The following is a 27283-nucleotide window of genomic DNA, read 5'->3' on the forward strand; positions in this document are numbered from 1 at the left end:
GAGCTGAGGTAGCATCATGGAATAGGTCACGATGATGTGGGCCGTGAAGTGTGAGTAGGAGTTTGATCAGCTGGTAAGGTTAGTGCCAGGAAGGGCGCTGGAGGCAGAGAACACAGCAGGTGCAGAGGCTGCAAGGTGGAAGGTGCATGGTGTAAGACTGATGACAGTAACACACTCTAAAGTTCTGATGCTTGTCCCCTCTTTCTCCCACAATCACTGCCTTTCCTGCTCTGTGGCCTGTGTGTGACTTTGCACCCTCCCCCCAACCCTGAAATTCCTGATTCTGGGATTCCAGAAGGTACTAGTGGGCAGCCTCTCCTCTTTCTCCTATCTGTAGATGTTCTTTCCTGGCAGCTGGATCAATGTTTGCCCGAGGATGTCGCCGTGGGCCAGAGCCCAGTAACCCTCAAACATCACGTTCTCCCCATCAGCTCAGTCCATTTCCTGTGCTGGGACCGGAGGCTTCACTCTCAGCCTCACCATGCTGGCCTGGAGCCTCTGATTAATGACCACACTCAGTCAGATGGGAGCGCGCTTCCCGCTGCACCCTGCCTGGGAGCCTGCGGCAGGGCACAGATGCCACTGCCAGGCACCACACCTGTGTTCTGCCAAAGTCTTGACCACAGTGCTGGGTAGGTACAGTGGGAAAGGCAGTGGAGCAGGGGTGTTGACGTGTGTGTATGTGCTCTGTGTGTGTGTGTTGATACTGTGAAGGTCTCCAGAGCTGTCGTTGGAGCCCTGGCCTCTGGGCCTGCAGAACAAACCCTGAGGGCCACGGTATTGCTGCTAACACATCCTCAGCACTAGCTTCTTCTTGGGCGGCCCAGCAAGCCATGGGCTGGACCTACTGAGGAGGGCTGGGGTAGCATCATGGAAGAGGTCATGCTGATGTGGGCGCTGAAGGGTAAGTAGAAGTTTGCCCAGCAAGTAAGAGTGGTGCCAGGAAGGACACTGTAGCACAGTAGCGTGGGCAAAGGCAGAGAGTAAAGCTGACCAGAGCAGGGAACTCTGTTGAGTATAGGGAGAGCGAGGGCTCTAGGCCTGACCTGACACTCCCTTCACGGCCCCCTCAACCTCTTGTCTGAAAAGCAGCTGGAGATGTCCCCGCTGGAAGGGACAAGTCCCCAGTGTGAATCCTAGCTTCTGGGAGGTCAGGGTAGCAGTAGTGCTCAACTTGGAAGCATGCAGTGTCCATGGCGAACCCCAGACAGACACGGACTTTACATCTCAACTGCTAACTCCTTCTCTCAAAACCTCCAGGCTGTGACATTTGTAGCCTCATGACTCAGGTGATCTCCTGTTTGACATCTGGCTCTCAGCCCACAGTGAACAGGGTCAGGGCACCCTCCCCAGGACTCAGGCCATGGAAGCTACCCTCACCTCCGAGGCTGTGGTCTCAGGCTGTGGCTGAGTATGGCGCAGAGCAAAGCATGTTGCTGGGGACCCGGCATGGGGCAGCATGCGCCGTTCCCATGCATGCTGTTCCTCCCTGAGCAAAATTCAGGAAGGGCAGGTCAGATGTGATTTTTGGAGTAACCATCAGCCCTTGGCTCTTTCTCCTATAACTTCTCTGCCAGCCCAAAAGGCTGGCACAGCCAAAGATATTTGTTCTCTTCAAGGGGTTTGTTGGGTGGATTAGACTCCATTTAAACCCATGACATGCCCTGGAGGGGCCTACTTTGGGAAGAGCCCATGGTGGTGGTGATGGGTGGGCAGGGAGGTAGGGGAAATGCTGCTATCCTCAGAAAGCATAGACTGTGGGGGCCAGGCAAGGCAGGGCCATATTGAGAATAGCCCCATTCCTAGCCCTGAGAGACGAGCTGTCAGAGAGGGCAGAATGTAATCATCCCTGAGCCCGCACGCCAGGTGTACTGTGGCTTCACGGCATGGCCTTGGCATAGCCACTTACTTTTTCTGAGCCTTCGTCTCTTCATCTTTAAAATGCAGGTAATACAAACCTACAGGATTTTCGTGTGCATTAAACAAATTGCTGTATGTCAATAGCCTGGCATGCAGAGTGTGTATGCTAACTGGTGGTTCTTGCCAAGGATTTGAGGGGGGCTGGTTAGAGTTCAGAGATGGCAGATGGGTCAGCCCCATTACAGGGCCCTCCAAGCCCAGCTCAAGCCTTTCCCCTGCAGAAAAGTTCCTGGAAACTCTTTGCTCTACTTCCCCATCTCTCCAGCACCCCTGCTGTGCACAATGAGCCCCCTGAAGAAGCAGCTTTCACCTTCCTCACCGAGCTCAACCCCAACAGTGCTTGGAGAATGCCTGTTGAGGACACCCAAGGCTCCCTGGGGGACTGGGCATTGAAGCAGAGTCCAAGCATGTGGAAGGCCCTAAGCCATAAGCAGGGCAGGTGCTAGGAAGGAGAGAAAGCAAGCCCGGAGGCAGAGGCTGAGTGAGCAAAGTCTCAGAGGCAAGGTCAAGCATCTGGTTTGGGGGTGCCAATAGATGGGGGACAGAGCCACGCGGTGAGGGAAACATATCTTCATGTGAAGACAACACTTACTGTGTGCTACGTGTGGCTCTCAATGCCTTACACAAAATAGCTGATTTTATCCTCAGCTTCTAAGGAAACTGCGAATAACCCCATTTTATGGATGAGGCAACTGAGGCCCAGAGAAGCAAAGTCACCTCCCAAGGCCACACAGCAGGTAAGGGGCAGGGGCAGAATTCAAGTCCAGACAGTCCAGTAGGATATGGCTTGGTCAGGTACACATAGGAAAAGCTGGTCCTGGGTGAGGGAGTGAGGCCTGCGGGCCATGATGCTGTGTGGACCCCAGCCCCTGACGGGTGGCTGTGGGCTTAGGAGGCCACTCTAATGAGAAACCCCTCTCTTGTCCCAGGGAAGTAAAGAGTTGGTCATGGAAGGCAGACCCAGCCAGTCACATGGGCCTTGTACCAGGGAGATGAAAAATGTGGGTTCTTTAGCCTCTCAGTCCCTTGTGGACCCTGCAGTTATATAATATATATTTGGTTTTAGTTCCCAGATCCTGACACAGAGCTCCTGAAACCCTCGTAATCTCCTGGATGACAGGAGCACATTGTGTTCTGATGAGGTGGCTCTTAATGGGCTCCTGGATGGGTCTGGGCGCCAGAAAGACCAAGCTCCACCCGCCCCACCCCTCCAGGGAAGGAAGAGGGGCTGGAGATTGAGCTAATCATCAGCCATGCTGGGGGTAAGGGAGGCTCCATATATACCCTCAAAGGTGGGCTGTGAGGAGTTTCTGGATTGGTGAGCGCTTGGAGGTACTAGGAAGGTGGCCTGCCCAGAGAGGGCATGGAGACCCACACTGCTCCCCACACCTGTTCTGTGTACCTCCTCATCTGCCTGTTCTTCCGTGTCCTTTGTAATGTCCTTGATAATAAACAGGGAAATATAAGTAAAGTGTTTTCCTGAGTTTTGCAAACCTAAAGAGCAGCTAGTGGGAACTGTTAATTTATAGCCTGTCAGCCCCAAGTGAAAGCCTCAGCTTGTGACTGGCTTCTGAACTGGGGGCAACCTGTGGTGGGACTGAGCCTTTACCTGGGGGGCATGAAGCCGACTCCAGGTAGGTAATGTCAGAGGGCAATTGAAGCCGACTCCAGGTAGGTAATGTCAGAAGGCAGTTGGTGTTCCCAGAGAATGGGTGAATTGATTGGTGGCAGAGGTGTGTGCGAGTGTAGAGAAGAAACTGCTTTCTTTTCATCAGTATTCTCTCTTCAGAGGAGCATATCCTGGACCTTTGTATGATCAGATCCTAGCTGTCTCAGGGTCACAAGCCTCCTCACTCTCCCACCATTAGACTGATTATAGGCTGCGAGAGCCCAGGGTCCACATCTGTGCCTCCATTCCCTAGTCCAGAGCCGTGCCCATACCAGGTGCTCAATGAATGTTTGTTTGAGCAGGTTAGAGAGGACCCAGCTCATGGCACTGGGCATGGATGGCCAGGGACTTCTCTCCTCTCTTTGCTGACTAAGTGACTGACTAGAAGGATGGATGAACGGGACCAAGGTCCCTCAGCCAAGTAGAGGCTCAGCTATGCCCCTCCCCCAATTCTGGGAGCTCAGTTTCTGGGCTTTTCCAGCTTGCCGTATTTCTTTCTCTCTTCATTTTACTCTGAGGCTAGCCTACGTGAGGGCCTATGTTCTGGTTCAGGCCTCTGTGTGCCTGGCATGGAAACCCTCACCTCAGAGGAGGACAGGGCAGAGGCTCCGGGTAGTGGAGGAAGCAACGGGTTGAAGCCAAGACTCCAGCTGCTCCTCTTCCTGCTTGGGCCCTGTCCGGGCAGAACTTGTGCCCTAGGGGCCAGACAGGCCTCAAAGGTGCCATCTCCCTGGAGCCAGGGGGTCTGGCCCAGCCTAGTGTTCCCTCCTGGGCCTGGCGACAAAGATTCTGTCTAAATTTAGCCCTTGGTCTAAGCTGGGGAGATTTACAGGACCACAGGTCTCAGGCCCAGGCTGTCAGTCACCCAAGGAGAATAGGGGTGAGCTCCCCCCTTCTCCTCCCTTGGCTGCCCAAGGGCAGAGAAGGACTCAGCTGCAGGGGAGGGCTCCTCACACCATGCTTTCATTCAGGGCTTCCTAGGGAGCCTGAGCTTAGGCCCTGCCCCTCAGGGAGCACTAGGGGAAACAGGAAGAGGAGAAGGAAGGGGTGGGGGGGGGAAGGAGGGAGCTAGAGGTGAGGGAGGAGGAGAAAGGAGGGGAGGAAGGATGATTGGGAAAAGGAGGAAAGGGGATAGAGAGCAGAGAGGAAGGGGAGGGAGAGCAAGAGAGAGAACAGAGAAGAGGGAAGGAAGGAAGGAGAGAAGACAGGCAGAGAAGGGGAGGAGATTGCGGGGAAGGGAATGAGGGAGGGATGAGGTGGGAGGAGGCAAAGTCCGGGTGCTGGGCAGCGGTGGGGCAGCTCTGGGGGCAGCAAGGGGAGCTGCGGCTGGCTGAGGAGAGGGTGAGGGATTGGAAGCCACATGAAGGAAGCCGGCAGTATTTTCTGGAGTGATGGTCCAGCTTTCCTGGCAGGGAACACTTTAGAAACTCAGTTCTGACTTGTAGGATGATGGGCCTTGAGTCTTTGCTGCCACCAGGCCTCTTCCTTCCGTCCCAGTTAAGCTTCCAGCTCCTGGAGGGAGGGGGGGCATGTCCACCCCTCCTCATTCTTTGCTCTCTCTGATCTCTGAAAGCCTATGTGACTGGGTGAGGTAGCTCACACTTACAATCTTAGTACTCTGGGAGGCCGAGGCGTGTGGATTGCTTGATCTCGGGAGTTTGAAACCAGCCTGAGCTAAAAACACCCCATCTCTACTAAAAATAGAAAAACTAGCTAAGCATTGTAGCGAGTACCTGTAGTTTCAGCTTCTCAGGAGGCTGAGGCAAGAGTATTGTTTGAGCCCAAGAGTTTGAGGTTGCTGTAACCTATGATACCATGGCACTCTACCCAGGGGAAAGAGTAAGACTCTGTCTCAGAAAAGAAAACAAAAAACCTATGATTGCCCTGTCCCCTGGTCCCTCTCCTCTTACCTATGCTAAGGGGGACAGGGGAAAAGAAGAGGGGGTGGAGAGGAGGGCTCTTGGCCCAATAAAGGGGGAGCAGCTGGCCAGCCAGGGTCCTGTAACAAGCTGCTTGGCCTAAAATTATCTCCTCAATTATCAACTCATCTAATGTCCAGTTTGCCTAAAAGTCACGCCTCTTCTGATTTGTTTTGACGTCAGTTTGAATCTCATAGTGACAGCCCGCATCAAAATAAATAACATTAAAGTTAAATTTTTGTTAAGGAAAGAGAATCCAGAGCCAGGCTGTCTAGTTGGACCCCTGGTCCTGTGCTTACCAGCCAAGTGGCCTTGTGGGTGCAGGGCCTCACCTCAGCTTCCTTACGGTAAAATGGGGATGGAACGGTCTTAACTCACAGGGCTGGTGCGAAGCTTAAAACTGGTCAGATGTGTCAGTACACATGCTAAACCCTGTGTGCTGTCAAGCAAACTAAAATAAGCTTATTGGATAATCTATCTTCCGCCCTCCATGGATTCAGAATGCCATCTTAAAAAATTTTGAATTTTGAGTAAAGTCACTTTATACAAATTGGAATCTTTAAAATTGTTAAAATTAACTAAAGTAGAAAATGACAGCTAAGAGGATACAGAATAGTCCTTTAATTTGTAAAGTGCTGCAAATTTGAGATGAGAAATACAAAATTAAGTAGACAGTGCCATCAGATTGTTTTTTAAAAAAAAATGCTTGAACACCGGCAAAATGGCCAAAACAGAGAGACTAAATTAGCTGATTAGGCTAGAACACACTTAGAAGAGAAGGGAATGTTTTGGAAAAGTCACTAGATAAATTAGCTTCTGGCAAATGGCCCTTGAGCCCCCAGCCCAGCAGGCCCTGTAGACCCTGGTGTATGTATGCTCAGTGTGTGTGTGTGTGTGTGTGTGTGTGTGTGTGTGTTGGGGGCAGGGTGGCCTTGGTCTGTAGTGGGGGCTGGGCAGGTTAGAGAGGACCCAGCTCATGGGACTGGGCATGGATGGCCAGGGACTTCTCTCCTCTCTTTGCTGAGCCTTCCCAGGCCGATGGCCCTACCAGAAGTTTGGACCTAGGGCAGGAGGTCCTTAACCCCAAGTCCTGGATTGGAGGGAAGATATCCCTCTGTCCAAAGTTCTGAGGAGTTGGACACAGCCAAGAGTGGCTGGTGGACTCCTGAAGTTGTCACAGAGGTAGAGGCAAGTGGTACTGCTTCTCCTCTCTGAAGCTCTGTTTCCTGTCTGTAAATAAATGTCCTCACCTTCCTGGTGTTTGAGTAAGGCGCTTAGCACTTGCCCACACACAGGACAGCTGCAGGGTTACAGGGCTGCCTCCCAGGCAGCTTCCCAAAGGCCTCTAAGGGGGACCAGGAGCCCCAGGGTCAAGGCTTGGGAGGTCTTTTCTGGGCTCTCCAGATGTGGGCTGGCCCAGGGTGTCACCCCAAACCACTAGCTGGAACTTTCACAACTGCAAATCAGGTCAGGCCCTTCCTCTGCTCAGAGAAGTCCCAACACCCTCGCCCTCCCTTGGGGATAAAAATCACATCCTATTGGGATAGAGGAGCTCTATTGCCTCCCTCCCATCTCACCTTAGTGCTGACCCCTGCTGGCTAGCCCACCCCAGTTTGGCCCCTGCTATCCTGCCCCCTGCTGCCGCTCACCCCAGATCTCTCAAGGGCTCTCACACCTGCACATACTTTTTCTGAGTCCCAATTAGCAGTTTAAATGCACACAGATCTTTCCTGCCAGGTCTTCTTTTGCGCTATAAACTCCCTAAGGACAGGAGCCATGGGGTGATGCTCCCTGCCTATGTCCTTACCCTAGTCCTTGGTAAACACTGGATGAATAACTGTGAGGGATAGAAGCCAGGCCCCTTCTGGGCTGCCTTCCCTCCCCACTGTCTGTTCCTGGTGTCACAGTCTCATTTCGCTGCAGTGAGTAGAAATCTCAGGATTGTTGGCCAAGGACCCAGAAAGAAATCCTATTACCAGGAAGGCCCAGCTTGAGGCAGGCTAGGGTCAGAAAGACCAAGGGTTAGTGACTCTCCAGCTGGGGACCTGCTGAGTGACTTTGGGCAAGTAACTAGTCTTAATCTCAGCCTGGGAGACTCTGGAGAGCTAGGGGCAGTGCCTGGGCTGACTCTGAGGGGAGCCAAGTACACAGTGTGGCCTCGGAAGAACCCAGGACACCTCCCCACCTGGCCCTGCTTGGGAGCAGTAACCAGAAGCTCTCTCCCTCCAGCTAGCTGGGGTGGCTGGTAGCATGGCCCCCACAGAGTAGGGCTGAAGGCACCCATCCATGGAATAAGTGGGAGTTAGCAAAAATTCAAAACCCAGGAGTTCTGGGAGGGGGATGGATGGTGAACCCACACCATGACCTCCACTCACCCCAAGTGCATCTGCAATGTCATTCAAAGGACCCGGCAGTTCTAGGAGCCATCTGCCCATGGGCTGCTGACTTCAGCATATACCTACCACCCACCCCTCCTCCACCTGACTAGGCCCTGGGAGGGTAGGACCCCTGGGGTCTTCACTCTCTCTGTGGTGCCTGGCTTTCCCAGCACTCAAGCTGTGCCAGGCATGATGCTGAGTGCTTTACTTGTATGTCACCTGCTCTCTTGACTGCCCTGTTCAACAAACACCAGTGTCATCCTCATCTTGCTGATGAGGAAACTGAGGCTTGGGAAATTTGAGTGACCTGTCCAAAGTCGCACATTAACCCACAAAGCAGGGATTTGAATGGATCCTGTGGGTATATCTGTTGAATGATTATTGAATGAATTGGTCTTCCTTACACACATGGGGACGTTAAGGCCCGGAAAGTGGTCCCTGAGGCACAGTTAGGGCAGAGACAGGTCTCCTGACTCCCAGTCTAGCTCCGTCCCTTGCATTATGAAGACTAAGACAGGTTACCCTCCCTCTCTGAGCCTCAGTTTCTCCATCAGTAAAATGGAGGGAGATTTGGAGGTAAGTCACTCCTCTGGCTCTCCCTTACATCTTCAGCACCCTCTTTCCACTGTGCCCTACTGCACCCCACACCCCAGCTGCAGACCCTGACTCTGTGGAGAGGGCATGGGGTGGAGGAACTTAAAGTCTTGAGAACCCCTTGGAGAGGCTGCAAGTGGTTCTCTCTGCACTCACAGCTCAGTGGGTAATGGGACTGTCTGCACCTCTAGGAAAAGGTCCTAGAGGCACTGGGGGGTGGGGTGGGCAGCAGTGGGGGGAGGCTTCTCTGTGGGGGTCCACTAGTCAGGAAGGGCCAGAGCTGGGGAGGGTGGGGAAGGGAGTGCCGGGGAGGTGGAGGGGTATGGTGGGAGAGGGCAGAGAATAAGCAGGAAACAGGGAACTTCTGGATCTTAACAGAGCCAGTCCTGAACACCAGGAGGTCTCTGGAACCCCTATGCTCAACCACAAGGACCTTCCTGTTCCATCCCAACTGACTTGAATTTCACCTCCCCTCCACCTGCCCCTCATCCAGGCACCAGATCTCTACCCCATCATCAAACAAGGAATCCCCAACTCTAGCTGAGCCACCAAACCCTAAGACTCTGCCGTAGCAGCCAAGAGAGCACAGAAGTCCCAGCTCCAGGTCCCCCCACCCCATAACTCCTACACTCAGCACTTACTTGGAGCAGTGGTGGGAGGAGGCAGAGCCCGCAGAGGCGGAGGAGGAGGCCTGAGGGCCCTGAGGGACCCCACATGACAGCAGCAGGTACAGGATAAGGACAGAGCTTGTGGCCCTGTGCAGTGGTCCTACCTGGCCTGACCCTCCCCTGCAAGGGGAGGCCTAGGGGAGGCCCTGGGCCGGGGGTATTCTCCACCAGCCTCCCCCAGGGCAGTGGCACCGCCCCATAGCCCGCCGCCTCCTGGTTATTTATAGCCTGTGCTGGGCAGCTGCCTGTGCCCTGGCAGCCAAGGGGCCAAGCTCTGTCTCCAGCCTGCAGCCAAAGGGTTAAAGCCTTCTATCTGCCCACAGCTTTCCTGTGGCTCCCCAGGTGGGAGAGAGAGAAGTGAGAAAGAGAGGAGGGGGCCTCCGGCTGTGGACCCTGCCCCAGGTCTCCTGGACCAGCACAGCCCAGCCCAACACTTATCTGGGGAGATTTTAACAGGCACTGAAGCCTCCCAGCAGGACTCATGCAAATGCGGATGCTGGTAAATGCGAGTGATACTGGACTATGGGTAGGTGAGAGTGTTCTTGTTCTCAGAAAATACACATTTAGGGTTAAAGGGGCAGCATGTTTCTAAATTATTTTTAAGTGGTTCAGAAATACCCTCATATAAATACATAGCTAGAACAATAGAGCAAATAGGGCAAAATGTAAATTGCTGGTAAATCTGGAAAAAAACGTATGTGGATATGCTTTGGATCATTCTTCCAACTTTTCTGTACATTTGAAATTATATCCAATAAAATGCTGAAAACAAAACCTAAACTTCACAACTGATAACATGGCAGTGCCAGGCTCACCAGAGATTCTGGTCACGCAGATGGGATGGGATACAGGTGTCTGCAGAACTACAGTGACTGGGCCAGGGATCCTGATGTCAGGCAGGGCTGAGTGTCACTGCTCTTGTGGGGACAAGCCCAACCTGGGCCAGGTCAGGCAGCTGCAGAAGCAGCCTCAGGATCTGTTTTGACAGGTGGGCTGGGGTGAGAGAAGCTTAAGCTGCAGTTGCAGTCCTGTTGTTAGGATTGGAGGGGAAAGCATTTGAGGAATGTGATTAAGTGGGGCACCAGACCTTTTCCTAGAGGTGCAGACAGGGTGTGCAGAGGCCTTGGAGATCTCAGTCTGACTGCAGAAACTCAGACGCCCTGTGCTCCCTCTAGTCTTCCAGCCCGGGACACTTTTCTGACCTTCAGGGCCCTTCCCCCCAGCCTCTTCTTCCAGGTAGCCTTCCTGGCTACTCCAGCTCCCATCTCCCTCTTTGAAATCTCATAGGCCTGAATCTGAAGCCCCATGTGGACCATTTTCTAATTATCTCATGTGGATGAGTGTCTATATGTGCCCCAGTCTTCCCCTCCGTGTCTTTCCTTCCCCTTCTCTTTTACAGAACTGAGTCACGGTGCTTCAGGAGAACCTTTATAGGGAAAGCTGAGATGGAATTGACCAGATTTCCTCATTTATTTGAAGAAGGCAGGGTAAAAACCCTATCCCAAATCCCTAACTGGACCTGGCCAGTTAGGCTTGGCTGGGGGGTGGGGGTGGGGGTGGGGTTCTGTACAGTGGGTATGGAGCTCAGCTGGACTTTGAGAGGGCAGGAAGAGTTGCTGGGACAGTTCTCTTCAGCACCCCTTCAGCGGGAGCATCTCCATGACCAGACACAGGCTGTGCTCTGCCGTCAGTCTCAGAGCCTACAGGGGTCTGGGAAGGAGAGGGAGGGGGAACTGTGAGATCCATGCCTAGTGACTGCTGGGAGTGAGACCTAGCACAGGTGCTGGGGCAGCTCCGGGAGTGGAGGGGGACTTCCTGTGGGCAGTGCTACCTTGAAGGATATAACAGACTGAGGGAGCTTCCTGAGCAGAAGCAGGGAGCTGGGCAAGTGTAGGATGGCTCAGGTGGGACCTGGTGGGGAGGGGACAGGCTGGAGGGAAGCTGGAGTCTCTGTAGCTTTGGGAGGATCTGTGGTGCTCAGCCCTAACTCCTCCCTGGGTAGGGTGTTCTGGGTGCCTGTCTCAGTGAGTTTGGGCTGCTGTGGCCAAATTTCACACACACACACACACACACACACACTTACTTCTCCCTGTTCCAGAGGCTGGGAAGTCAAAGAACAGGGTTGGCATGGTCAGGTTCTGGTAAGGGCCCTCATTCTGGATGGTTGCAGATGGTTGCCTTTTTGCTGTGTCCTCATGCAGCAGAGAGATAGGATACCTCCTCTGTTATAGCCTTCAAGGTAGCACTGCCCACGGGAAGTCCCCCTCCACTCCCAGAGCTGGCCCAGCACCTGTGCTAGGTCTCACTCTCAGCAGCCACTAGGCATGGATCTCACGGGTTCCCCCTCCCTCTCCTTCCCAGGCCCCTGCAGGCTCTGAGGCTGACTGTTTCTCCTTCTCATAAGGGCACTAATCCCATCATGGGGACTCCCTGTACATCACCTTATCTAACCTTCATTACACCCAAAGGCATCCAAATACCCCATGCAGATACCATCACATAGAGGGGAAAGGCTTTAAGATATAAATTTTGGGGGGACATGCAGTTCATAGCAATGCCCTTCCCCTGACTTTCCTTCTGCTTCTAAATAGATCCCTTCCCCTAACCTGGAACTTTCTTAAAACTGCCTTTCAGCAACTAGAACCACTTTTTGCACAGTACCCAGGAATCTGCACCTTCCACATTCCCCATGGGTATCCTTAGCACTGACTGATGGGTGCTCCTTTGCTTGGAAGTGGGATGAACTCAAGTGCCTTCCTGGGACTGGTTCTGTTTTCTGTCCTGCCTCGCCCCTTTCTTACCAGTCTCTCCTGGGAGTGTTTCCAGTACACATCACTACACGGGAATCTTCATCTTCCCTCTGAGGAGCTCCTGCTAAAGGAACCTAAATGGTCACAGAAATCTAAACTTGATCCCTTAGGATGGAATATGTCAACAACAAACAAACAACAGTAAGAAACAAACAATTTTGTGGTTTCCTCCGGACAGCCGTTCATTTTCTGAGGCTGCTGGTGGTAGAACAAACCCTGCCTACAAATATAATCTGAGTAGGTTAACAAGAACATTGTCATTGTTGAGTTTTGGGAGAGGAGACTTTTTGGTTTTGAAAATGACTTCATGGCTCTTTTTGGTGATGAAAAACAAACTCAATGTGACCTAGAAGAGAGGTAGGTGGAAAGAGACCCACCTCCGTAAAGGAAAGCCAGGGAAATTACCTGATTGAGCTTGAAGGAGGGCTAGGATCTGGCCTCTAGAGAGGAGGAGGGGTGAGAAGAGAGGACAAGGGCTGTGGGCACAGGCCAGGGTGAAGGAAGGATGCTCTGGAAGCGCTTCCCTGTGGTGGTGAACTCAATGAATGTTAATAATGGGGCTGGCATTATTCGGTGCTATTCTCTATGTTCAGGAAAAATCTACAACACACAACAGTCTGTGCCAGTAGGGTTTGGGGAATGAGGAGGCCCTGGGCTTGTGTGTGCAGGAGGTGGGAGGCTGGGCTGGATAGTCCTTTGTTTTATCCCAGAATGCTCCTGTCTATCTGAGAAATGCTCTGTCCTCTATGCCAGTGTCACTCAGTTTTTTCCTTTTTTTTTTTTTAAACTTATTATCACTCCCACAAGGAGCCTTTTTAGAAACTTGTTTTCCTAACTGTGTTCCCTCCTGCCAGGAAAGTTTAATACCACAGATAAATTATTTTATTATTATTATAGATATTTATTTAAAGTAATACATCTGCAGATGAAATAATTCTTAATTTTATGTTTAAGGTCTAACCATCTTCATAAAAATACTTTGATGACAGTGGCATCCATAGATTCCAACTATGTGATTATTTCTTTGCCCATTTTTCTCTCTCTTCTCTTTCCTGAGTAACCTCTTCTGGGTATGGTTCAAGGTAGAATTTATCCTCTTCATATATTGTCCGTTGTTATTTGGGAAAGATCTGCTGACTCACTGTCAGGTCCAGTGCTCTCTTAATGCGAAACATCCTGACATTGTAAAGGTTCTCGGGAAGCCTTCTTATCACTTCTTTTCATATCTTCGCCCTCACGTATTGTATCATCTCGCCTTAACCCCAGCTTATTGAATCCTGCAGCATTGTAATGCCATTTTTGAATACTATCCAGCCACCAGCCTGATGCTGCAACAGCCGGCCTGCCAGCCTTTTGACCCCAATACCACAGATAAACTTATATATCTATTATGCACTTGGTACTTTGAAAGGCCAGAGACCATTGTCATATCTAAAATTATTCTGCCTCCCAGGAACCAGTTTTGCCCTCTTGGGAGTACATGCTCTGCTCCTCCCCATGCCTGGGGTCTGGTTAGCTGCTGGCCATTGTGGACTAGCCCAGTACAATTGGCCAGGCTGGACAAATGAGAGGGTCCCACCATGCTGACCACAGTAGGTTGGTGTAGGAATGGATGGCTGATCTGAAATTACTCAATCATTTTTAAACTTTGCTCCAAAGACAGAGAGCTCGTTCCTCTCTTGTGGAGACTGAGAGAGACCAAGGGCTGCTGCTTCATGGAGAGCTGAAGCGAGGGCATGAACTTCCACACAGAAGGGAGCCAAGAGAGAGGAAAGACAGCCTGGCAACCTGCAAGGCTCTGGCCCCAGTGGCCCTGAAGCCAGCCCTGCCTCTGCCTCCAGCAAGGGAGCTTTCCAGTAATCTACCCTTATGCCCAAGCTAGTTTAATGTCTGTTTCTGTTGCTTCCTATGCAAGAAATTCTGACCGACACAGAAGGAATCAGGAATCAGACAAGAATAAAATTCAGAGGAAAAAGTGCCCAGGAAAATGTAAGACAAACCATCCCCTTGTTTCAGCACTAGCACTGTTAGGGAGAGCCCAGACTTTCTGTGGATCCAGTGAGACAGGGGTGCTTGGGTCATTGCATATAGCTTTAACAGGAAAGGGTGACTTTGGAGGGGTGGAGGATTTAGGGGCATGTCTGTCTGAGCAGGGGAGGGTCAGCATTCTATAATAGAAGGCTTGCTTGGGCAGTAGGGTGATTTGGGTTGGAGGGGGCAAATCTGGAGCTAAGGAGGCAGAGTGGGCTAGTACAGTAGTCTAGGGAAGATGCAAGATGGTCCTCTCTGTCCGGAGACGAGTCAGAGGGAAGGCGGACCTATATGAAGAAGGGACATTGGGCAGACCCCTGCCCTGCTGGCAGGGCTACCACACTGACCCCATCCCTGTCTGAGACTGAGACTGCTCAGACCCAGAGCCGCAGTAGATGAGAAGTCTATAGTCACGCAGGGGGAGCTCCTCTCCTACCCCCACACACACCTTGTGGCCAGGTCTGTGAGGCTATCTCCTTATTTTAGCTGTGGTCACACCAATTTAGCCGCAGATGGCAGACTCTCCTTTTGCTATGCAATTTTAGAACATGGTTTTACAGCATTGTTGAACAAACAGGCATTGATTTTGCTCATTTATTTTTATTTATTTATTTTTCTCATGGCCATGAGGTATGACTTTGATCTTTCTCTCTCTCATTTTCCTTCGAAATCCTTGTTCAGGAAGGCCAGGGCTGAGCATTCTAACCAGTTCTGTTGTCAATGGTCTCTAAAGAACAGCAAGTCCTTTTTGATGACTAGAGATTGAGTCAGCTCTGGCAGAGTTTTTACCCTGCTTAAGAAGGTTTGTGCCTGGAAACAGCTGTGGGGCTTGTATGTTCCAGAATAGCGCAGGCTCCCGTGCCGAGTGGTGCTCAGGCCTGGCTCTGGTTGTCATATCTGTGGTTTCACAGCTGTCCCCCATGTCCCCCGTGCCCCATGAGCAGGATCCTCCCAGGGGCAGGTGCCATGGGCTAGGCTGGGCTGAAACCCACCTATGCTGGCCTTGGGCAGGAGTGGCCTGTGCTGACCTCTGGGCTCTGCTCTGTAGGCCCTGTTGCTGCCTGCACCCTGTCCCATCCTACCCCTGCCCCAGCGGCTGCTGTGGACCCTGTGAGGAATCTCTCATTCCCTTTTCCCCTCTGTTCTCCTACCTATAAAACAAAAATAATACCTTCCATGGATGGCCATTGTGAGGATCAAGAGAGAATGTGTATGGACACCCGCTGCAAAGAAATGTGGGTGAGTACCATTATTGTTATTTTGTTTTTTTCATTTCAAACTCAGCAAACACTGAAGACCTACTGTGTGCAAGTCTCTGTACAAAGTATGACCATGGGTACCTGGAAGACAGTACGGTCTCAAATGTCAAGAGAACAGATGAATGGGGAGGACCTTGGGAGTCTCAAGGCAAGGGGTGAGTGTTTGGGAACAGGGGTTGGAGCTCCCCTCTGCCATTGCACAATGGGCAGACTCAGGTGCTTTCACCTGGCTGGGCTTTCCTGGACTGCTTTCCGTAAGAGCACTGGGATGGAAGGCAGAAGAACATCTTTAGTTTGAATTTTGTATTATTTTATTTGTTGAGCAACTGTCAAGTTCAGGGGACAGAGAGAGAAGACATAGTGCTTGTCCCAGCACAGGCAAGGGCCATAAGGAGGAGTGAATATGGTATCTCTAACCCTACCCACACAGCCAGTAGGGTCAGGGAAGGCAGGGTGAGGGTTGCATTGAGATGGACTGGATGGGGTGGAAGTGTGGGGATGGGGGATAGAATAGGCAGGCTCCTGCCCTGCAAGTGGCTTGCAGGGGTGGAATCTATGATGGGTGGGTGGGCACAGGGATATTTTTAGCCAGTTTGGGCTGCTAAAACAGGATACCCAAGACTGGGTAGCTTTAACAAGAGAAATTTATTGCTCATAGTTCTAGAGGCTGAGAAGTCCAAGATCAATGCCAGCAGAGCCTGTATCAGATAAGGATGCTCTTCTTGGTTGGCAAATGGCTGTTTTTTCCTTGGATCTTCACACTGTGGAGAGAGAGCACACTCTCCTGTTTCTTCTTATAAGGGCATTAATCCCTTCACAAGGGGTTCTGCCCTCCTGCCTAATCACCCCTCAAAGGCCAGATTGCCTAACACCATCACACTGGGAGCACTGGGATGCATGGACTGGCCTATGGACTTTGGGAAGTGAGAGCATTCAGTTCTTTTTTCTTTTTTAATTGAATCATTATTGTGTACATTAATGCAATCATGGGGTATAATGTGCTGGTTTTACATACAATTTGAAATGCTTTCATCAAACTGATCAACATAGCCTTCACAGCATTTTCTTAGTTATTGTGTTAAGACATTTATATTCTACACCTAGTAAATTTCACATGTACCTTTGTAAGATGCACCATAGGTGTGGTCCCACCAATTAATCTCCCTCCACCCACTTCCCCCTCTTCCATCCCCTCCCTCTCCCCTAACCCTTCTTCTTGGGCTATAATTGGGTTATAGCTTTCATATGAAAGCTATAAATTGGTTTCATAGTAAGACTGAGTACATTGGATACTTTTTCTTCCATTCTTGAGATACTTTGCTAAGAAGAATATGTTCCAGCTCCATCCATGTAAACATGTAAGAGGTCAGTGGGACTACCAGATAAGCCAGAGCAGTTGGCAGTGCTCAGGCCCAGGGCTATATGGGATGGGTAAGGTGGCCAGTGGAGGTTTTAGTTGTGGAGTGACAACAGGGAGATAGGAAGGACAATGTGGAGAATGGCTTGGCTGGGGCACATGAGAGGCAGGAAGACCAGTCAGGAGGCTCCGCAGAGAGGAAGGGGTGGTAGTCTGAGTCCTAGTCCTGATGCTGCTCTCTAGAGAATGTCAAAGCTAAAGGGACCCCAACAGTTCCTCAAATTCACATGCCTATTTTACAGACAGAGAAACCAAGACTCAGTTATGCTTGGCACCTGAAGCTAGAGGGCTTCTTTTTTGGGTGCTCGGCCACCTCTCTGTTCTTCCCCTTTCTACCTGCAAAGTGAGGTGAACCAAACACACATGTCCTTGCCTTCTGTTCTCAGCCAGGCTGCTCTGTGGCAGGGTGACCTGTGGAGTCTCAAGTCTGGTGTTCCCCAGAGGGCAGGAGCCTGTGTCAGCAGGTCGATAAACGATGAGTGGTCAGTGTGGCTGGCAGGGCCTGGACTAAGCCCTTCAGTGGGCACAGGGCAGTATCAAGGCAGCTGGGGCCACATCTGGCCAAATGTGGGGACAAGCCCATGAGCCAGCAGTGTGAGACTGGGCAGGCAGGGAGGTAGCCCATTCTAATGAAGTCACCTATGTCCAGAACAGCTGGCCTCGCCTGGGCCATGGGAGGACAAAGGAGGAAGCCAAAGGAAACAGCATCAGATGCCGCAGCAACTTCTGAGTGCTCTCCTGGCAGCTGGGGAAGTATGGGCAAGGGGCCAGTGGCCTGCAAGGTTTGTCCTCTGCCTGGTTCACTTGGCCTGAGCCCGGACTGGGAGGGAGGATTCTAGTCCTGGTGCACAACTTACCAGCTATGAGCCTTTGAAAAAAGGGCTTTGCCCTCTGGGCCTCAAGCTTCTCATGTCAAATGGGGATATGTAAGAATCATCTCCAAGGTTGAGCCGCCTTACATAACCCAGGTCATGGAAAAGGCTAGAAGAGTTTGGATTCTCTGGGCTCTGTCCCACTCTGCTCATCATCACAGCCCACTGTGGGTGGCAGCTCTGCTTTGCTCCCTTGACCCAAGCCCATCAGTGATGAGGAGTGGGACCCGCTTCCTTGCACTGTGATCTCCCTTTGTCTATGGCCCTCATTTACTCCTGGAAGAAGATATGGCCCTGAGAAATACAAATCAGGACACACAGAGGTATGACAGCTGCAGCCAGCCCCTCCTGGTTCACCCCACCCACCCTCCCAAGATATATAAAAGCCATCAACAGCGCTGAAGACTAGAAATAAGTGAGAAAGAAAGAGACCTTTAGCTGACTGAAGCACAAAGGAAGGCTGGAGACAGGACGCAGCACCCACTCTATGCCCCATGGAGAGGAGGGAAGCCGTGTTCCTGTGAGTGAGGACTGAGTCTCAGGGCTGCGTCTCCTCGGCTTCCCTCATAGGGTCTCTCACCATGTGGTGACAGCTGTCCTTTGAGATTTAACTCAAATTGCTGCCAGCACGCTAGCCTGCCTCCCAGGGGAGGTTCAGTTGCCTCCCAGGGGAAGTTGAGTGACCTCCCCAGTTGCATATGTATTCTGGGCAGCCCGTGTTCTCATGGTCCCCTCGGATCAGAGGCCAGCTTCCCCATTTCCTCCGTGGCTGCATAGACCCGCACGTGGGTTCCCCAAGCTCCCAGCCACGGAGCTGGGGCGCCGCTGCTCCCGCTGGAGGGATGATCTACCTCACTGGGTCCAAGCCGTTCTACAACTCACTGGCTGCACCAGACCTGCTGCCTCTGGCCACGTCTCTGTAGGGCTCACCTCCACTCACCCCTGCACAGGGGAAAAAAGACTGGCCACTGCACAGGCCACTGAAGCCCTGGCCATCTTCTTGCTCCTTCCCCCTGGTTTTCCTCTGTTGGGGGCTTCATGGCAGGGTTGCTCAGGTGTGGAGTGCTGCAGGCTGTGTTTAATGGGATAGCTCCTGCAGTGGATATGTGTGCCCACAGGCCACCAGAGAGGCAGCAATGAGAGGGTCCAGATAATAGCCACAGTCAGGCCACACTTTTCTTCTGAACTCTGGCCTGCTGTGAGTCTCTCCAAGCCACTGGGCTTTCACCAAACTGTGTTTGTCAGGGCTATCCAGGGAAACAGAGCCAGTAAGAAATGTATCTATTTCCATATCTATATCCATAGATAGGTAGATTAATTTTAAGGAATTGATGCACACGATTGTAGAGGCTAGTAAGTCCGAAATGTACAGGGTAGGCTAGCAGACTAGAAAGTCAGGTAAATTGATGTTGTAGTTTGAGTTGGAGATCTGCCAGGCAGGCCAGGCAGGCTGGAAGCTCAGGCAGGCTTCCATGCAGTAGTCTTGACGGTGAACTCCTTTGGGAAAAGCTGTCTTTGTTTTTAAGGCCTTCAGCAGAGCAGACAAGGCCCACCCACATTATGGAGGATCATCTGCTTTACTCAAAACCTACTGACGTAAATGTTAATCTCATCTAAAAAATATCTTCATAGCAACATCTTAAGGGGTGTTGAGCAAAGATGGGCACAACAGTCTTGGCAAGCTGGCACATGGCATTAACCATGACACAGTACAGTACCATGCCTGTTTACCTCATAGGTGTGTGTCTGAACTCCAGGTATGGCCTTGGCTTTAGGTTCCCTGGGAATCTCCTAGGGAACTTGCTGCAGCCAGTTAGGGGTAGGAGCAGGTGCTCAACTCCTTCCACTGGACGTATCTGAAGCTCATGCATCTCTATATGACTATCAGATAGGATAGAACCCCATTGGTAGAAATGGTTAGCTCTGAGTCATGGGAGTATCCATGACTTCTTTCTTAGTTCTTTTGGGCTTTTTAGTATTTCCCAAAATTTTGCAAGGATATATTACTTTTTAATAGTCAGAAAATTTTTCTTTAAACATGTAGAAATTGGCCCTTAGCAGAGGAAAGTTGGCTATAGCTTGCTCTGTGGGAAGTTTCTCTTCCCTCGGGACAGGGGAACAGGCTGGGGCTTTCTTTAGGATGCATTAGGCTGGCGTATAAGCAGGGCTGTCAGAGAGGAGGCCACGGGCCTCCTGAGCCAGGCCTGGTCCTTCCCTCACCCCAGTGCATAGCCCCAGGGTCTCCGGTCTCCAGGTGGGGACTCAGAGGCTGAGGGCTGCAGGGGTAGTGAGGTCCCTGAGTTAATTCAGAGTCTGGGGCCTGGGGTCCCTCACTCTTTCACACGCACAATCCCCCAGGGGGTGGTGGGAGAGGGGACACTGGGAGATCTCTTCCATGTCAGATCAGAACAATGTGCAGCTTCTGCAGAGTCCTGGTGGGCGTGGAAAGAAGACACCGGCACTTCCAGGGCTGGCAGAGGTCCCACTCTGCACTGCTCTGAGGAGGAGCTGAAGCCAGCACCTCACTCCAGGAATTCAGTCCATAAGGAGTGAGTCCTTCCTTCGGTTCCTTCTGTGGGCCCAGCTCTGCTCAGGGAGGACAGGGTGGAGGGAAGAGGTGACCCAGACTGACTTAGGTGGATGACATAGAGGGGTGGGAGGAGAAGCCGAGGAAACAAATCTAGGTTGGGGGGCTGACTCACTCACAGTCAGGGAACAGCCCAGGTTGGGGGATGAGCTGGAAAATATGAGAGTGTTCAGGAGGCCTGGGAGCAGGGACAAGAGGGAGGTCATGGGGCTGGGACAATTGGTGAAGGATGCTGGGAGAACTGAAGGGTGGAAATGCTTGGGTGCTGGAGAGAAGGAGAGAAGGAGAGAAGGAAAGCCTTTCCTGTTGCTTTGTGCCTTGGGAAGGCCATTGTGATGCTGTTCTTAGCCCACACCATACCCTTGATTTCTACATTTCCAGAAACAGCTAAAGCACATGTAGCCTTGGTGCCTGGTAGGCATAATTCTTCTTCTTCTTCTTTTTTTTTTTTCTAGAGACAGAGTCTCACTCTATCGCCCTTAGTAGAGTGCTGTGGCATCACAGCTCACAGCAACCTCCAACTCCTGGGCTTAGGTGATTCTCTTGCCTCAACCTCCTAAGTACCTGGGACCACAGGTGCCCGCCACAACGCCCAGACAATTTTTGTTGCAGTTTGGTTGGGGCCAGGTTCGAACCTGCCACCCTTGGGGCCGGCACCCCACCGCTGAGCCACAGGCGCCGCCCTGCTAGGCATAATTCTAACCCTTTTAGACATACTGCACAGATTTACATCCCCAACAGAACCTTACTGTTTTCCCTACTGTGTTTTAGGAAGGAGGAAACTGCATTGCTGAGAGCTGAGGCAATGGGCCCAGGTCACAAAGCTATGATAGACAGCAGACCTGGGAGTTGACCCAGGAGTCTGGGTCAAGAGTCCATGCTCTTAACTCCATGCTTTGGTGCCCTTCTTGGGGAGGGCCACCCAAGGCCTCAGGCCCTTAGAAATACCACCCTTGCTTTCCTAGAGTGCGCTATGAAATGCGAACATTATGCCCCCCCCACCCCTGCACCCCCAATCCTCCTGCTAAGTTTCAGAACCCATCTGGGCATCAACCACCCCCCTCCCTGCTGCTTTTCCTGGGAAGCTGTTTGTAAAAGGGGCAGTGAAATTTCACTCAAAAGCTTTTTCTTTCTTTAGGAAACACAATTCTCTCACACTGAGCATGAGAGCCATTGATTCAGCAACAAAGGCAGGTATTTGGGTGGAGAACCGCATCCCCCTGCACACTCTGCTGGTGTCTGCCTTGGGGGGTGTACTGAATGTAGACAAAGGGACTTCATATTGTCCCGGTTTCCCCCAGCTTCTCAGGAAGAAGGGGAAATTAGTTTTGAACAGAGCATAAATACTGTCACAAGTGCCCCCAAATACTGATTCTGTGCAGTGTCTTGGATCACATGCACATAGTAGGGGCTTAATAGGAATTGATCGAAACCAGATCACTTGGTGAGAATTCTGTCTGGCGCATTCTAGCTATGTGACCTTGGGCAAGTGATTTCCCTTCTCTGGGTCATAATTCTGATGACACCTCAGTGGTGATAAGTGGATCTGATAATGGCACCTGTCACAGTACCTGCCTTGCCCGATAGCTGGGGACTGCATGTGTTAATAATGCCCAGTGGTTAGATCAGTGTCTGGCCCGTCATATACCCTTAACCAAAAGACTGGTTGCTGCCATGGGGCTGTAAGTGGGAAAATGTGGCTGGGATGGAGGAGGTCACCCTGGTCACCCTGCTGCTGATGGTCAGGAGCAGAAGTGATATTGAAAGTTTACAGGTGTTTGCTTTGTGATGAAAGTCTAGCAACAGCTGGAAAACCAGTGCTGTAAGCAAAATAGAGAGCTTTACAAGTTACTTTAGAGAACATCTAGTGTAATTCTCATTTAAGATGTAGAAACTGAGACCCAGAGTGGGGAAGGGCTTGCTTTGGCTCCTACAGCAAGTCTCTTTTGAAGCTGGGACTGAAACACCTCAGTGGGGAGGCTACCCTGCTTCTCCAGGTTCATGTCTCCATCCACAGCTGTGACAGATTATAGATTTGAAAGTTAAAGAGTCAATAGACTGCCTTTGGAAAAAGAAATCACAGTTCAAGTTGGCGAATTTGGCATTGAGATGCCAAGATTCCCTGCGAGGGAAGAACAGCAGCCATCAGTTTAATAAACAGACCTCTGAGCCATGTGACTCGTTAACCAGGGGATTCTTTCTGAGGTCTGACCATGATTTCTGTACTGGCCAATGTTGACTGATACATTTCTAAATCATTAGAACCATGGTGATGACACTGTGGAAATCAGAGACACCTTTCTACTCAGTTTCTAGGGACAGAAAATGACACCCGAAGAAATATTATTTGCCTCTTTGCTAGTTAGTGGTAGATTTAAAACCACAACTCAGAATTACTGGTTTCTCAACTAGGAATCTAACTGCAAGAAAGCAGTGCCCTCTCAGCAAGCCTGCTTCTAGTGGTTTCCCCCATTGTCATGTTTTTAAAATGTTTCAGAACATCCCTCAGCTCTGCCCCTTATAAAGACAAACCTCACAGACACAGCAAGGAGCATTTTATGCCCATTCAGATCTGAGGACTGTGGATATACAGAGAGGGGCAATTGATTACTCCCGGGGGAAGGGAAGGTAGGGCGAGGCTGGTCTAGCTTAGGGCGTCCCAAAGTGTGGGATGGCGTCCATGGATGCTACTAGTTTGTAAACTACTGCATCTGCAATAAATACAGAAATCGGAAGTAAATGTTTAGAAACTTTTATGGCACGCGATGGAGTAGTTTTATGCTTGCTGAACCTGATAAAAGAAATATGAACCTGTATTTTGCAGATCTTTATGGTTCATTTCACTTTTTCTAGAAATCTACTTTTGTTGTATTTCTCTTAAGTATTGGCTCACGATTGATTGACAATAATAAAAACAAAGAACATTGATCCTTCTCCTTTATGCGAAACTTAAGAAGCTCTGCTGCCTGAGTCTCTTCTCCAGAGATTCTGGGCAATTGGTCAAGGATGCAGCTGAGCACAGGATGCTTCCCCAGCTCTCCGGAGACTGGTGTGCAGCCTGGACTGAGGACCCCACTGTCCCAGGTCAGCAGTGTCGCCATCACCAAGGAACTTGGGAATATACACTCTTGAGCCCTCCCCAGATTCACTGAATCAGACATCCTGGGGATAGGGGCTGCAATCTGTGGGTGTTAAAAGTCCTCTAGATTATCGCGAAGCTCGCTTGAGTCTGAGAACTAGTGCCTCACACTGGCTCCTAGGTCAGAGTCTGTCTCCTGGACCAACACTGCCTAGGGCCTGCCCAGCAGGCACAGTCTCACACTCTGATCCAGTGAACATCTAAAATTAAAGTACAAACATACCCTGGGCCACCCAGACCTTCCTGCTCCCCATGTGGATGGTATCACTGAAGCTTCAGCCTGGAGAGCAGGTCAGAAATCTCTACGTCCCTGGAGAAAATTTCTGCCTGCCTTCTCCTTTCTGTCTGATGAGAAATCCAGCATTGCCTTTTTTTTTTTTTTTTTACTTACTCATCATGCATGCATTCATTTATTTATCATTTGTTGAATCCAAGCTTTTTTAGCTCTCTGTGCATGCAGATACAGTGTGGGTCTGAGTTGCAGAGTGAAGGGAAAATTCAGGTAGACTATGGATAGTGCTGGGGGTGGTGCTGGCTCCTTCCTAGCCCTGGATATGGCTCTGCCTTCTGTGAAGCTCTGGGTAAGCCATGACCCTGCTCTTATCCATACAATGGGTGTGGTTTGGACAAGGTAAACTCTTAGGGCTCTTCCCTCTATAGCAGGTTCTCAAGCTGTGGGTTGCTACCCACAGGAACTGTATTAAAGGGCTGGGGCATTAGGAAGGTTGAGAACCACTGCTCTATAGTGACCTGGGCTTGTACAGGAGGGCTGTGGCTGAGGTAGTGTGGAGGCCCATAGGCACACAGTGAGTTCTCAGTTATTATTGGATGAGTGAATGGATGGCTGGAAAATGGATGGATGCCATAAGGAGCATGGGAATGAACAGATAAACCAATAAGGGGTTGTGAGGATGTGTGTGAAATCTTCCTGGGAGTCAGGAGAAGGGGTATATTGTGTGTGTGTGTGTGTGTGTGTGTGGTCCTGAGGCTTGAGCAATGGCGACCTATCAAATCCTGCACTTCTCTGCTATCCTGTGTTCTGGCCTCTTGCGCAGAGCAAGCAGGTCATCCAAGCAATCAGAGCATGGGACAGCAGGGCCCAGGGCAAGCTCTCCAAGGTTACCCACACCCATGGGTAGGTCCAGCCTGGACTAGGACAGCCACCCAGGTCCCACCAGCATTTTGGGAGAGGTGCAGTCCCTCCTTCCCTGACCATTCCCACCTCAATAATCTCTGGATCCTGTGCCCACAGCCCCCCAGTCTGAGGCTCCCTCTCCAACCTTTGCTCTCTCCCCAACCTGAGTCTTCTCTGCTGCCCCCTTACTTGGAAGCTCTGTAGACACTCATAAATATTTACTTCAAAAATTATTTCAATAACGTAAGAAATCCACAAATACATTATCATTATTAAAAATAAAAACAAGGGAGACAAACAGCCTTTTCCTTCCCAATACTAGCCACCTCCCTGGGGAACACTTTTTATCAGTTTTCCGAGTTTCTTTCCATACATTAAATGTTGGGTTTACATTTGAATTTTTGTATTTCCATTTTATTGTGAGGGTGTATTCACAAATGTCACACTATGCAGATGCTCTGTTCACTTAACAATGGGTCTTAGAGAGCTCTCAGTGCCAGCACTTTTGTGCCATGCATCATTTCCCTGTGTCTTCTACGTCGGAGCATAAACGTGGCATAATGTATCATGTATGTTAATGGCTTCCCATCCTTATTAGTGGAGGCGTGGTACATTTCCAGAGTTTCACAATTTTATACTCTGCTGCAGAGATAATTTTTGCACACGCCTATCTGTAACATGTGTAAATATGTCTCTAGGGCATAACCTCAAAAGTGGAACTGATGAATTGAAGGCAATACTTACTTTGGTATTTCAATAAAAAATACAGGGTAGGCTGCTAAACTACCCTGCAAATTGCTTGCTTCCCAGCATCTGAGACCTCCACTATGTCCTATCTCTGAAGCAGTTATTATCAGTCTTCATTTTGCCAGTCTGATAAGCAGGAAGGTGAATCTTATTCTTGCTTTTAACTCGCATTTCCCTGATTACCCATAAAGTTGGGCATATATTCATATGGCTACTGGCCACCTATAGAGAAATTCTCATTGAATGAATTAGCTGTTTAGTAAAGACACTGCTAATGAAGGAGAAGGGTAGCATGGCTCTGGGCAGATTGCTCTGTGAGGTTCCCAATCACCAGCTAGTCCAGGCAAGGAGCTCATGGGAGCCGGCTGGGGTGCAGCAAGTGTGGAAGGCATTTCTGATTCATAGAATGACAGTCACACAGCCAATCAGAGACCAGGTTGGGATTCTCACTTCACGGGCTCTCCCCCTACCCGGATACCCCTCACTATTGGAACTATCTCTGTCTGACTCAGGAGCTGAGCCTAGCGAGGATTACAGCTCCTTTGACTACAGTTTGTATCAGTCATTTATTGCAGCATAACACATAGTGGTAACAATGGCAACTATTTATTGGCTTATGCTTCTGCAATTTGAGAAGGGCTTGATGGGAATAGCTCCATGGATTGTCTGCTGGGGCTGGAACATTCAAGAAGCCTTCTTCATTCACTTGCCTAGAGTCTGGGCTGGGATGACTGCACCAGCTAGGGCTGGGCTGGGCATCTCTCCACAGGGCCTCTCCAAGTGATTGAGATGAGGCTTACTGTCAGTATGCAAGTTTTAGAGACGTGACCCTTTTTACATGTGTGGCAGCTGGCTTCCCCAAAGAATGCAAAATCAGAAGCTGGTAAGTTTCTAATCTCATGGACCTGGGATCCCTAGAATGTCACTGGTCCTGGTCAGTCCCAGGGCCAGGGGAGGAAAGGGCGAGGGCCCTTTGTGAAAGAGTGAGTGCTCTGTACCACGAACTGCAGTTGTTTCCAAGCAGATTGAGAAAAAAGAGGAGAATGTATTATGAGGATGTAGGGAGTCTCAGAGAACCCAGGCTGGGAAATGTGGCAAGTCTGGCCTGGGAAGAGCGATCAATAACCTGCCTCACCTCCCTGGCCTTTCCCAGCTTCTTCCTTCTCTCCCTGCAAATCAGCTTTCTCTGCTTTTCCATGTTCATAGACTCATATGATTGCCCCAGAATAGCACCTGGAGCCCCCAAGTCCTCAATCACCCCCAGTTTTTCTGAATACCAATTCCACCCCCTAGATTGGCCCACCTGGGCCAGTTGTTCTCCCAGGTGAGAAAAGTGAGGCTCAGAGATCTTCAAGGCATTGCCCAGCACATCTAAGCAGCAGAGTTGTGTTCTGAACTTGGGGGCCCCCTCCAACTCCAGCATCAAGACTGCTCCTTCCTGCAGCCCCTGTCAAGCTCAGGTCAGTGGCGGCTGAGTGGAGTCAGGCCCTGCTCTAGCAGGCTCCCTGTTCCCCACCTGCAAGGTCAGCATCTTGCACACAGGATGGGTGGTGGGCCTGCTTAGAGGTGTGACTCCTCTAGGCTGTGGTCCCAACATCCAGGCCAAGAACTGGTGGTACTGGTCTGTGGCCTATTGGGAACCAAGCTGCTGAGTAGTAGGTGAGCAGTGGGGGAGTGAAGCTTCCCTGCGCTCTGCTTCCTCTCACATAGGCCGCAGCCTTAGGTTCTCATATGAGGGGGGACCCTACTGGCAACTGCATATGTGAGGTATCCAGGTTGCACGCTGCTTATGAGAATCTAGTACCTGATGATCTGAGGCAGAGATGTAACGCACTCGAATCTTCCTGAAATCAAACCCCCCTTCATCCTCTGGCTCAAGTCTATAGAAAAATTGTCTTCCATGAAACCGTTCCCTCGTGCCACAAAGGTTAGGGACCTCTGATCTACAGTGAAGGGCTTCACCCACCCCAGATGACTTTCTGCCTCACTGTAGCTCCAGCATGAGCTGAGACCTTGAAGTTTCCAAAGTGTGGGCAGGCAGGAAGCATCCTGCCTCATCAGGTGCAGGGCAGCTGTCCTGCTGGCAGATCTGATGGGAAGGCAAGTTGCACTGCTCTGGGGTCTGCCTGTCCCACTGG

General features: G+C 50.8%; 1 pseudogene; it reads right to left on the reverse strand.

Annotated features, from left to right (window-relative positions):
* Positions 1-12974: 12974 nt before the first annotated feature.
* On the reverse strand, positions 12975-22127 carry LOC100955854 (annotated as a pseudogene).
* Between the last annotated feature and the right edge of the window lie 5156 nt (positions 22128-27283).

This window comes from Otolemur garnettii, unplaced genomic scaffold (assembly GCF_000181295.1).
Source record: "Otolemur garnettii isolate 467f Iridium unplaced genomic scaffold, OtoGar3 scaffold00028, whole genome shotgun sequence".
Lineage (NCBI taxonomy): Eukaryota > Metazoa > Chordata > Mammalia > Primates > Galagidae > Otolemur > Otolemur garnettii.